The 13528-nt window shown below is 40.6% G+C and overlaps 1 long non-coding RNA gene across 5 annotated transcripts in view; it reads left to right on the top strand.

Annotated features, from left to right (window-relative positions):
• Nucleotides 1-13528, top strand: part of LOC310707698 — a 33145-nt gene that overhangs the window by 11892 nt on the left and 7725 nt on the right. For 4 of the 5 annotated variants that reach the window (XR_014526662.1, XR_014526663.1, XR_014526665.1 and 1 more), the window contains exons 5-7: nt 1738-1823; nt 10726-10822; nt 12290-12400. This is a non-coding gene — a long non-coding RNA (uncharacterized lncRNA). Of the gene's footprint in view, nt 1-1737; nt 1824-9006; nt 9170-10725; nt 10823-12289; nt 12401-13528 lie in introns of all 5 variants that reach the window. The other variant, XR_014526664.1, reaches the window with a different exon arrangement.

A 13528-nucleotide genomic window follows, 5' to 3' on the forward strand; every position in this document is an offset into this window, starting at 1 on the left:
CAGCCTTGTGAATATTTTTACATAGGGTGTGGCTGCCAAAGCAACTGCAGAGACTTAATTAAGGCACTTCCTTAGAAGGGATGAAAGGTGAAAATGCTTGCCAACAAATACAGCTCTGTCATGGACGCATCAGTCAAAATGATTTGTGGATTGCTTGGCTTGTAAAAGTTTTATTGCAATGTGCTGTCCGGAAAGTCTCATGTGACTTTTTTTTTAAAGTTGATTTAAGAAATGAAACCTATTTTATAGTTGTAAGAGCAAGTCACACTTCCTAACTGAATACTGATAATCCCCATTAAGTGAGGCAGCACACTTGTTTTAACCCATCACTCTCTTAAATTATTGTTGCTTCAGAGCCTTCAATAAGATGGTATAAACCAGTCAAAGCATTTCTGGTGGATTATTGCATTTGCAGGGGGTTGAAAGTACTTGGCCTTCAGCCTCATGTCTTACAACGTGTCTGAGGCCTCAGATAATCCTCCAGAAATACACTACCCATTGAGTTACTACTTCATTAGAGACATACTTCATCTCTGTCTGGTTTCCAAATAGCTTTCAAACATCTACTAGCTGAATGGTAAAACCACAGAAACACAGGTGTTACTGAGCACCTGTTAGAGTAAAACAATTATAGTAAAAACAAATTGTGGAGGCCCATGAGTCTGTGGTAGTGCTATCAGCAGCAACAACTATGTCTACAAAAAGGAAGCCACATTTAATGTCTGGCTTTTTCGTTAGCTTATAAAAAGGGAAACACCAGAAACAGAATTCCTGTTTGTGCCTGAAGGTGAAGTTTCTATAGCAATTGCTACTTTTGAATAAGTATGTTTGATTAAGTTGTTATTTACACAGTGTGGGGAAAATACTACCAACTCGCAATAAATAATGATTGCTCATTTATACATAAGAAACACATCCTGATAGGCTGATTTGTCCAATCCTAATTGCATGCCTGCGCAGACAGGCACAGATCATAATTATGTAGATTCACAGACTCAGAAGTAAGTCCTAGTGAATTACATGGGGCTTACTCCCAGGTAAATGGAGTTAGGACTCTAGTGTTGCATGAAGTGCAAGCTCTCATCATAGAGTCTGTATTGCATGTGTATTTGATGTACGTTATCTTGCATGTATTCTTTACTACTATCACGTATTTCCATATGTGAAAAAGACCAGGCTATTATCATCCTGTACAGCAAACAGGCAGCGTGGGTGGGTATTGTTTTTGTTTGTTACTACATTATGTATTTTTGTGTTTTTATATTGTAAACTGCCCTGTGGTCCTCAGATGAAGGGCAGTATGGACATTTATTAAATCAGCATCCGTAGTGTGTGGGTAAGGACTTTCAGTTCTTAGAATGAACTAGTTCAACTGAATGAAGTTAATTGAACTAGTTCAAAACTCTCTGAACTGCAGCTGAAAGTAGTTCCCATGAGTGCCAGATGAAGGAAAGGTGAAATAAATTCATTTGGGGGTAGAACTCTGAATATTTTCTAGTTCATCTTCATGTTCATCCAACCTGCTACCCCCATTAAAAAAGAAAGAAAAGTCATTTTGGACATATATAAAGAAAGTTAGAAAGCAAAACATGGAGCCAATGCTCTGAGGCTCATTAGGGTAGATATGGAAGTGCTGCTGTTGCTAATAATGCAGCACTGTTGTTAAGCAATTGGAGGAAGGCATGTGAGGCATTTCTTGTAATTTCCCTTCTGAAGAGTTTTATTCTCTTCCAACAGGAAGAGCTCGCAGCAAGAAGTCTCGGTCCAGGAACAAAAAGAATGTTGCCTTGTGCCAGCTGTGTGGCTAGCACAAATTAAACAGGGTAAGCCTTTTTCTAGCATGGGAATACAATTATGGGGAAAGCTTTACGTGATGACATTTTATCCATCAGACATATTATTATTTGCATGTGGCCCCTGATTTAGTTTTGAATGATTCTGTAAAGGAAATTTTGTAACATTTATGTAAGAGACTGGGATCTACTGGTAGAACACTGGTTTGCAGTACATAAACAACAGTTTCAGATTCCCATTTATTTCACAAGAGCAACAACACAATGTCTGAATTAGACTGTTGTGCAAAGAAAGCTTGTTGGAAGGAAAAAGGAGCAGATTTTTGTGTAAAGAGACTGAGCTCAGTTAAGATAATAAAACGGTTCTGGGGTTGCGCATGTGCTCAAGAGTTCATGTCTTTCTTAATTTTGTGTATCTCTTTGCCCTTAGCTTCCATTACTGGACCTTGAGGGCTAGTAGAAATTAAAGTAGATTATGCAAGATGGAAGTCTGCCTACTCTGAGTGTACTGTAATACTTGGACCAGTCATAAGTTCAATATCTATGTTCAGTCATGCAGCTCACTGTGCAACTGTGGCCAGTCCTGCACTCTCAGCTTACCCTACTTCACAGGATTGTTGAGATGATAAAATAAGACATTCCAATGTATGGCACCCTGAGCTCTTGGGAAAAAAAGGGAGGATACAAATAGTTGGAAGTGCAACAGCAGGAATCATTCACTTAGTAACTAAAGGGTTAATTCTGCTCATAGTTAGCCACCCGGGGTGGGTGAAGTTGAAGGTATTGCCTAGCAATGATGAGTCAGAATGGCATGACCCTTACTGAGCTAATTCATGCTCTGAATGACTGTGCAGTTCTGTGGAAGTTTCAGCCCCATAGGTTTAGCTGTTGAATGTCTTCTGGATATGAACAAGGCCTGACATAAAAAGACAAAAGCCCTCTGTTTATTGCTCTTCAAGTTATACAGTGTTCTTCTTCCATTTACCCAGTAAAGCATTGTTTCCCAACCGGGAGGCATATGGCCCCACTGGGGAACCCCATGATATCCCTAAGGGGACTACAGGTGAAAATCATGTAAACGGGGGCCACAGCACAAGGCTAGGAGGCCACAGAGGGAAATGAGAATGTTTGTTTGTTTGTTTGTTTGTTTTTAAATCCTGATTAACTAGCTATCCGCTTGGCCAATCACAAGCGGCTTGACGTAAGAAAGGGGCAGGCCACCAGGGCCTAGTGCATCCTTTTTGCCATACACATTTTTTGGGAGCAGTCTTTGTTTCTGGTGGGAGAGGGCAATTGCTATGGCCCCCATTTTGGCCAGTAGAGCCCGCAGCCCAGAACCCACTTGTCAGGTATGTGCAGTGGTGGGGTGGCAATGGGTAGGGCTGGGTGAGCCAGAGCTGCTTGTTGCTGCCACCGGTGTTGGGCCCAGTGACAGCCTGGGCTAACTCTGCAAGGCACAGTGTGCGATCCACACCAGCACCTAGCAGACTGGTGCCTTCAGATGTTGCCAAGGGGTGCAGGGTTTGTCAGCAGTGGCAGCCCGGCTCTGCAAGGTATGGGATGAAATCTACCCCAGCGCCTAGCCGAGTGGGGTCGTCTGGTGTTGCTGACTTGCATCTAGTAAATAAGTGTCTACTCAGAAGAAAGCCTCACTGCATTCAGTGGGCCTTACTCCCAGGTAAGAATGTGTGGGACTATAGTGTTTTACCTAGGCAGCTAGGACTCCTCCGGATGACAAGATCTTTTTGCACCAGGTCAGTGAAGACCACTTACTTTTTAAAATTCTCCCATATATATAGAACTCCCTGTACACCTTTTGGACTGTATCTTTAGGTTTCCCCCTCTGTGTCAAATAACGGGGGTCAAATAAGTGTTGTTTACTTTTTATGGAAGATGGATCTCCTTCAAGAGGTTCTGAACTCTCCTTCCTTGGAGGTTTCTGATGGCCATCTGTGATAGATGTTTTAGCTGAGTTTCCTAATTGCAGGGGGTTGCGCTAGAAAGATGACCCTTGGGGTCCCTTCCAGCTCTATGATTCTATGTTTTTCTGCTTCAGCAATATTTCATTGTGTTCCTATCGTTTTATGTAATTATATTCTGTATAAATTATAAAAATTATAAATAAAACATGTTCTGTTTATAAAGAAAATATTAAAATAGTTATGCTTCTACCGGTAGAACATGGGCATAGCCAGGATTTTTGTTAGGGGCCAGAACCTTAGATTTGTACTGGTTTGCATTGGTTTTTACTTGTTGTAAAAGGGGGCACAGGAAGGAAACAAGGTTGGAAGGGGCCATGGTCAGGAAAAGGTTGGGAAACACTGCAGTAAAGTATTTTCAGTTTCTTTTCTCTCTGGACATCATCTGTGTTGAAGTGCCTTTGCTAACACAAATGCGAAAGTTCAGTCATCAATAGTGAACTCCTATGCCTGCCTACTCAAAAGTCTTATTCAGTTCACTGAGACTTACTCCCATGTTAAGTGTGCAGCCTTATCCTGACAGTTAAAGTTAGCTTCTGACTGTGATGTTTAATTTTTTTCAGGACAGAAAAATAGACCTAATTGCATACGTTGTGCTAGTGTAAATCACATTCATTTAAGTACTTCTTTAGGAAGGTGCACATCACACTCTTCCACCTCCTGTTCTTTCTTAGGCTCACTTTGCATCAGCCATTCTATCCTTTGTGTTTATAATTGTTTGGCAGACTTCCATATTTGTGGACTGTGCAGTCATCACTGCACTAGCAGTGCTTGAAGCTGCTTTTATTTATTCCTAGTGTATGATGAATTGGGCCATCTGTCTTTTATGTCCGCCCCCAACACTCCCCTGCTGGCATGTTGTCGGCGCCGCTGGGCTGTCAGCTAAGGTCAAGGGCTCACACCAAGGTCCCTGTCCTTTTCTGTCTGTTGGGGAAATAATGGCAGAGTCCTGAGGTCACCTCTTGAAACTTCACTGTGGAGCTGTTAAATAATCCGAAGAATTGACAAATCATGAAAGGGATCAGAGAGTGACATGTATCATAATAAAGGCAAACAGGATAATCTGTTTCCTACACACAACTAAATGTTTAAAGAGGCACAGAGTTTTCACATAACAGAAACAGGTTGGGTGTAGAAGAGGCTAATGTTTATTTGAAAATTTCACAGAAGATTGATTTAATTGTGTTTTTAAAACAGCTGCAATTTTATGTTAGATCAGTAACTCCCAATAATCGTCTATGGGGAATTGATAAAAACATTTTGCTCTTGTTACTTTTACCAGACACAGGATCCACCTATATCATCCCTAACTTTAGAAAGAGAGAACTTTGGAGTTGTGAGTTGTTCACTTGGACAGAACTTCTGTGCTTGGGAGCCTCATGAGGAAATTGACAAATTTGGGCTTGACTCATTCACAGACCATCTGAAGCTGTGGCAGTGATGTGGGTTTTGTTTTTTTAGTTAGGCTGCAGAGGTTTTCACCAGCACTGCCAGGAGTTAAACCAGTCACATGAAAGTTGCCTGGTGCTGTATCCACTATACAACTATACACTGAGCTGAGCCTGGATTCAAGGTCTCCCACATATGAAAATTAGATGTGATGGTATGTAAAAAGCAGAAACAGCTCCAGCTAGCGCTGGCAAGCAATGTGGATTTAAAAAAAATAGTATTGTCTACTCAGACTCTCCAGACTTACTTATCCATGTGAATGGGGCCTTGCTGTAACTCTTGAGGAAATAGGAGTTGTTTCCCAGTAAGCATTAGGAACTAGAACTACCCTGTTGCCAATACTTAACACAATCCAGTAATCAAAGTTTGTGCAGTGTGTGTGTGTGTGTGTGTGTGTGTGTGTGTGTGTAACCACTATTCTTTCTGCATAGACCTGCACTGGATCATGATACACAAACATAAAAGAACTATGTTAAAACTAATGCAATATGCTTCTGCTTTCAAATGGTGAGTGTGCATCAGAGGACTGAATTGTGTGTCTGTTCCCAGTTGTTAACCACTGTCTGCTGGATGGGGCTGATGGGAATTGGAGTCCAAAACATCTGGAGGGCACTCAGTTGGGGAATGCTGCTATGGACCCTCATCCCACCCATTTCCTGAATTCCTCCCTTTTCTAGTTGCAGTGGCAGTGTTTGTATTTCAAGAGTTTGTGTTGTAATCAATGTGTTATATATATCATAAAAATAATAGTTACTCACACTACGTACTCTTCCACTGGCAGAGAACAAGTTATTATGTTACCTGAAGCAAAGACCAATGCTGTTGATGGGGGAGTATTCTCCATCATGCCTGAGGCCAGCAAAGAGGTTAGGATGTACAGCACAGGCCATGCAACTCCCAGACCTCTGTCTTTCAGCACCTTAACATTGTCCCCTACTATCTGTTACCTGAGGCAGCTACTTCATGCTTTCGAATGGTTAGGCCAGTCAATGTTTGGGCTTATCTCAAGTGGGAAAACAGAATCAGTTTCAAGATAGGAGAAGGTTAACAACTGGAAATTGGCTATGGAATATGTTTGGATCATCACTGTACTAACAAGTGCCTGCAAGACATTTCAGGCATTAAAGTATAGAGGGATTTACAATAGTGTCTAGGATTCATATCTATATGTTGGCAGAAGATCAAAGACAAAAAATGTGAAGTATGCACAGTATGGCATTTCTATATACAGAAATTTTCTGTTTTCTTTGAAGCAGCACGGGAGATAATTAGAGGAGTTTCATCTTACGATTCCATATGTTGCAAATTACTAATTAAAAATATGATATGTGTTCCCTGCAGTATGATGTAATTCGTTTCATCAGTTTGAACTTTGCATTATTTTCTGAACCCTCTACCCACTTGTGTGTTGTAATTCTGTGCATGTCTATCATATTTCATTTTGCAAGAAGTGCTTTGTAATACTCAATCTGTTTTATACTGGGTCAGTTTGTTTGTCTATAAGGCCCAGTATTTTCTACCCAGTCTCAGGAACAGGCCTTTCCTATCATCTGTTGCCTGATTATTTCTTAACAGGAGATGCCAGGAACTGATGTCCATAACTCATCCTCCTTGCCACTGTGCCACGGTCCTTTCCCTAACTCTTCTTTGCTCAGAAAGGACTGGACATCTCCCCTGTCCATGTTTATTTCTTCATGGGATGTTGAGCAAGTATTGGCAAGTGAGGGGGAGAAAAAATGATTTGTCTATTATTTGCTGAAAATACATTTAGTTTAAGAACTTTAGACCATATTAGTACATGGATATCCCTTCTCAGAGGAATGCATGTGCCTTCCATACCCAATTGCATATATAGCAAATGCACACATATTTGTTTTATTGTGTGTACATGAAGAATGAGCCTCCTTCTCATTGCATTACCTGCAGCAGAACAGACATATGTCACAGTCATCACTTGTGATAGTGTAAACATAGGAACATGCAACAGATTATATAGACGTTATTCCTGTTTAGGAAATTAATTTTGTGTTAAGTCTTCATAAGGACAGTCAATTACTCCATAATTTCCATGCTATTTTTAATCTTAGTTCCAGGAATGTGTTCCCCAAACAGAAATATTTATTTACACCATAGCAGATTTACTTTAGCAGTGCTGTGCTCTTTAAAAAACAATTTATCTTTAAACTTCACATTTAACTATCTTCAGTAATAAATAAGAGCAATCCATCTGTACTATGATTTTACAGAAGTTGCTACATTTTCATTTTGTTGATACTTTGATCCTTCTAGTCTGCAGCTTGCAGAAAGGATGACCACCACATTAAAGGAGGGATTATTTAACTTTGAAATTTTGTATGGGATACTTGCAAGGCACAGAAATGGCAATTTCTTGCAAATTATAGTTGGATTTCCCCCCCCCTTGTACAACTAGATCACAAGTCATCAACGCCTGCCAAGTCAGTGATCTGGGGTGGAGGTTAAGGGCACTGCTAGTGCCTGTCTTGTTCACTTGCTACTATCTTAGACAATTCAGATTTTTTGGGGGGGGGGGTTCTTTCTGCAAAGTTATGAACGCTTGACTGACAAATGTAGTCTACAAAAATGGGGCTCTGGTTTTATTTCATTAATAAATAAAAAAACAACAGAAGTGGTGGATTCCTAATTACCCACAGTGTCCAGTCCCTAATTACTTACAGAGTCCAAATCTTTCAAATCCCCGAAAGATATTATTTGACAGGAAGTTTGCCAGGTGGCTGATTTTAAACAGCCCATTTGTTTCTGAGTGGAAAGGGAGAGGCATTTATCCCTGCAGCCTTTGATAGGGTGTGTGTGTGTGTGTATGTGCATATATATAGAGAGAGAGAGAGTTGCCCTCAGTGTTTGTCTAATGGTAAAATTTTATTTCATATTTCCAGGCGCCCAGTTAACATCATTGTTTCTCAGAAGGATTGCTAGGCAGTTTAAAGACTCAGGGCCCGGGCCCGTAATACAATTCTGTATTAAATGTATATAGGGTGTCTCAACACTGCACTTGGCAATGCGCCCAGCTGCCCTGTAACCAAAACATCAGTAGTAATGGCCCTGGGAGCTAACTGTGCATTTTACCATCTTCAGCTGGTTTGCCAACTGTGACCCTGTCTTGAGAAGGTAGAGCCTGCCTCAGTTATTATGCACTGGGTACTAAGGGTGCACACCAAATACAAGTTTCAGTTCAGATCCTGATAATAGCACATTGGAAAACAGCAGAATTTGAAATGCTTTGAAGGCTGTTCTAACGTGGCTCATGATACAAAGCATGACTTAACATCTACATTAAACTGCTGAGTGGGGTTACCCGGATGTTTGGAGTACATTGTCAGCAATGTGCTGGTGACACACAGCTCTACATCTCCTTTACGTCTGTAGGTGAGGCAGTGGATGTGCTGGACCATCGTCTTGCCCCGGTAATGGACTGGATGAGATCCAATAAACTCAAGCTCAATCCAGATAAGACTGGGACACTCTTAGTGGATGGTTCTCTAGACTTGGTGGATGGGAGGTTGATGGAGTTATCTGATAGGTGGGAGGTTTATTGGGTTACACTGGCTCTAAAGGAGTGGGTATGCAGTTTGGGGAGCTTTTCTAAAGTGGCTCCTGTTTTGTGGAATGCTCTCCCCAGCATTCTTTTTGTCAGAATTTTATGAGATTTGCAGGGATTTTTTGCTCAGGGCACAATTTAAAAAGGAAATGCCATTATTATTATTATTATTATTATTATTATTATTATTATTATTATTTATTAACAGAATTAGATGACCTTTCACAATTCCAGAAGGATGGCTGCAGTGGTTTTCCTGGAAGAGCAGGCTTTACTGTTCTAGAGTGGTTGAAAAAGGATGCACTTAATCTCCCTTACCGTTTTATGGGTCCTGTGTATAAAAACAGAAAATGTTATAGAGAAACCACTAGGTGAGAATTACAGAGAAATAAGTCCAGGGTTTTTTTTATGCTAGGCATCTCTAATATTGATTTGGAGAGGAGCTCAAAGGGATTTTTTAAACCTCCCTGTAGTTTTGACCAATGATTTTATTACGATAATGGTGCATGTAATAAAACTGCCCCTGAGTAACCTGCAACATTTAAGGAGGATCGGTGTAGAAGATAGAGACTTAAGATGAATGGAAGAACCAGCTTCAGGCTTGTGTTCTGCTCAATTTGCATCAAAAGTCAGAGAAACTAAGTGCAAAGCTGATTTGACAGGAGAGAATGTGTGGGCATGTGGCACAGAGGCAAAAAAGAAACTGGAATGTCCAGCAGTTTCCGAGCAAGCACCATCAATGAAGATCACAGGACAGACAAAAAGGTGACATATCACATCAACATCCCTTTCCCCAAAGCACTGTAATCGGAGAACTCTGGCAAAATCATTCCTTCTGATTAGGAACTAGACCTGTGCAAAGAAAAAGACCTCTCCCACCCTTCTCTCTCCACCCTGACTTTTACCTTATATGACTAGGTTTCTCTTTCAGCAGACAAACTTTCTGCTTGAATAGCAGGATTCTTTTTATATACCGAAGTTGATGAGGTAGGGGGTGGGGTAGCTATTTGACAGAGCAAGTAAGTTTGAGGTAGGAATGAAACAGAAAACAGGGCCAGATCGCATGATCCATTTATATTCAGTGTGTGATTAGTTTTTTTGTCAATTTGTTTTGTGTGTGCATATGACAAAGCAGTTACTGACATGCTCCACGGCATGCTTAGACCCTGACTTTCTACACCACAACCAACGCTTTTGGAATATGGAAGGCAGTAAATCGGGATCTGGTTGAGCCTCAGACAGCTGCTGTCAAAATGGGCTATCCAAACTGGTCCATAGATTGCAATCTGAAACACACTTAGTAGGGTGTAAGACTCATGGCTTATAATGGAAATTACTTCTGAATAAACATGCAAAGGATTGTGTTGTTAATTGCATTCAGATTTAATAAACTATTTGGGGTTTACATTGAATGTGTCTGCTGCCCTGCAATGTTTGGTGCTGCCAAACCTCTGTATTAAAATGAAGCTGTGAAGCTGTTGCTTCTGTAGGGGCAAGACTATGACGTGCAGACTGTGGAGACACTGAGACAAGCTCTATTATTGATTCTTAACTCTGCTGCTGTTGCACAGCAGAACATTCTAAATACTGGTCCAACACATATTTTTTGGGAAAGAAATTCAACAGCTCAATGGGACTTAACTCACAGTTAAGGGTGCACAGGATTGCAGCCTTAATCAGTTTAATTCCAAACATTCAGTCTTATTTCTGGAGGAGCCTGCTTGTATTACAAACAGCATGAATGGAGTAGAAAGGCATTCCCGCAATGATTACATTGCTGGCATGGAATCCTAACCTTCTGCTGCAGCTTTTCTGGAATTTTATCACAATAAACAAAGGACTTTTTAAACTGATAAATGCCCAGAAATGTTGCAAACAGCATCTTAATGCCATGGCTCGAACTGACTTAACTTTTTCTTCTTCCTAGGACATTTGGGATGTGGATCTTACCTGAACTGGTAGAGAGATGGAACTTTTGCCATATTGCTAAAGTTGCAGATAACAGAATTTAGAAATAAATGAGGGTAAGCTTATTAGACTGCTACAAACATTCCTGTATGAAGGAGCTGGTACTGTTTTTACTACTGCTGGATGAGCTATGCTTCTCCAATTGCTTCTCAAAATAAGCATGTACAGCCTCTAAGGCTACAATCCTTACATGTGATGTTGAGTAAATCAATTAGATCAAAAGTGGGAAGATCAATCCACAAAACGAAGCACTTGTCCAAACTTCTGCTTGTCCCATGCCTAGAAAGCACTGGTCCAGAGGAAACCTGAATTGTTATTTGCTCTGATTGAGTGCTAAAGAGTGGCTTTCCCCAGGAGAAAGCAGCAGGACAAGAGGAAGTGTGGATAAGCCTGAATCTAAGGAAGCAGTGATGTATGATGTATGGCAAGCATAGGCAACCTTCGGCCCTCCAGATGTTTTGGACTACAATTCCCATCATCCCTGACCACTGGCCCTGTTAGCTAGGGATCATGGGAGTTGCAGGCCAAAACATCTGGAGGGTTGAAGGTTGCCTATGTCTAATGTATGGCGTGTTGGATGGAAAAGAAATAATTGCTCGCATACATCCTCTGATACTGTTCTGTTTAAATTCCTGCTGCTTAGATGACAGCACTATAGTAAGTGCCTTTCCAAATTTCCCATTTACAGTGGTATAGTTCGGGGTGTGGGTGTGTGAATTTTTATTTTTATTTTTTTGGCATGCTGCTACATGACATCATCAGTATTCGGCTACCATTTTGGAATAATGTACTAGAAAAGCCACTTTTTCTCCTACCATAAAAAATCCAACTTTTGGGAAAGATCCAGAACAGATCCTCAATATTTTTCATTTGTATGGCATATGTAGAAGCATCACCTGTGTTTCTTTGTGGAGGGGTCGGTGGGCAAGGTTTGGGAGACATCTGTTTCAAGCCATTTCCTACTGATTGGTGTGAGCTGTCAGTTTGCAAGCTCAGTTTAGAGGAGAGATGTGGCAAATAAAGATGATGATACTGAGTGAAGTACAGTGGTACCTCGGGTTAAGAACTCAATTCGTTCTGGAGGTCCGTTCTTAACTTGAAACTGTTCTTAACCTGAGGTACCACTTTAGCTAATGGGGCCTCCCACTGCCGCCGCAGCGCAATTTCTGTTCTCATCCTGAAGCAAAGTTCTCAACCCGAGGTACTATTTCTGGGTTAGTGGAGTCTGTAACCTGAAGTGTCTGCAACCCGAGGTACCACTGTACTGTTCATGACAGCATTCATTAGCTACAGGCAAAATATTATCACAGTAACCAGCTGAATAACAGTTTCTTGCTGAATCTCCTATTCTCTGGCAAGGTTAGGATTCTGCAATACTAGACATTTAATACAAATACCCGGCCTGCAAAGCCACAAAAGGGCTATCCCGATGCACATGCTCATAGCTCAGACATCCACAGACTGAAGGAACATGATAGTATTTAAGAGGTGTGATCACACCCATCAAACTTTTCTCTGTTCAGGCACAACCCTGCATTAGTGTGGAAAGGAAAATCCTCCACTCACTCTAAGAAGAAACAACATGTGACCAAAGGTACACACTGGATCAAACAGCAACTATACAACTAGAAATTGTAAGTGTAGAAGAGTCGAAATTCTGTTTGTTTGTGTGGAATTTTATTATTAGGAAACAATCCAAGTCAGATTAACAACTGAGACAACTTTTCTCTCCACAGTTCACCCCTTTAATAATCTAATTGGGTGCAGACCTACCAATAGTGAAGCTTTGGTATTGTGACTTTGTGTATGCAATTTATGCCTGAGAGTAAGGCCCATTTAATGCAGTGAGACTCATTTTTAAGGAGATGTACATAGGATTGCAGTCAATGTTCATAATCGTTAATCGGCACAAACTCATTAAATCATTAATTGGCACAAAGGAAGGTCCATAAATCACAAAGATGTGAAATATATAGAGTTCTTCTTTTCTTTCTCATGGTTAAGAACACACTCCTCCCACATTTCTTTTGCACACAATAATGAAGTTATAAAGTTTTTTTAATTTAAAAAACTGTTAAAGAACAGTTGAATGTGTTTTGTATAGTTACTTATTGGTGATTGGCTTTGAATAGAACATTATTTTTAAAAGCAGGATAAAAATCTGTGAAATACCTTAAAAACATTATTTTAAGGTTTGAATACAAATTGAACACTGAGGTTCACATACTTATGTAACAGTAATACCCGGATTCCTGATGGCGATGCTTCCTGAGCTAAAATGATCACACGTCTATTAAGCAAGGAATGGTTGGGCGTCTCAGTGTCTCAAGTATCGGGACTCACTTTGCAATTTATTCCATCATATTTCCATCAGGCTGAGCCTCCCCCCCTCTTCCAGAATATACTAATATTGCCTTGTACTACTGGAGTAAATTAGTTTTAAAAAATTGAGTCAAAGGAAGGAAGGAAGGAATGCAGCAATTTTTGGAACAAACAAAGCAGATAATTGCCAGTGCATGAAATGTAATTTGAAACAGCTGCGTCAAGCTTCCAGTAGCACTGAAAATTGATGCTCACCCGCTGTGCTTATAAGCAGGCACGCTAAAAGCAACTGCTTGCTTCAAGAAACATAAACTACTTCACACTTTGTCCATTAACCTTACGAAGAATGGAACCTGAAGGCAGCAACACTTTGAAGCTGCACATTGCTATTTGACTAATATGAAACAGCTGGCAAGTTAAAAGAAAAACATGGGCTTGGC

The sequence above is a fragment of the Podarcis liolepis genome (assembly GCF_965112155.1).
Source record: "Podarcis liolepis genome assembly, chromosome: 5".
Classification (NCBI taxonomy): domain Eukaryota; kingdom Metazoa; phylum Chordata; class Lepidosauria; order Squamata; family Lacertidae; genus Podarcis; species Podarcis liolepis.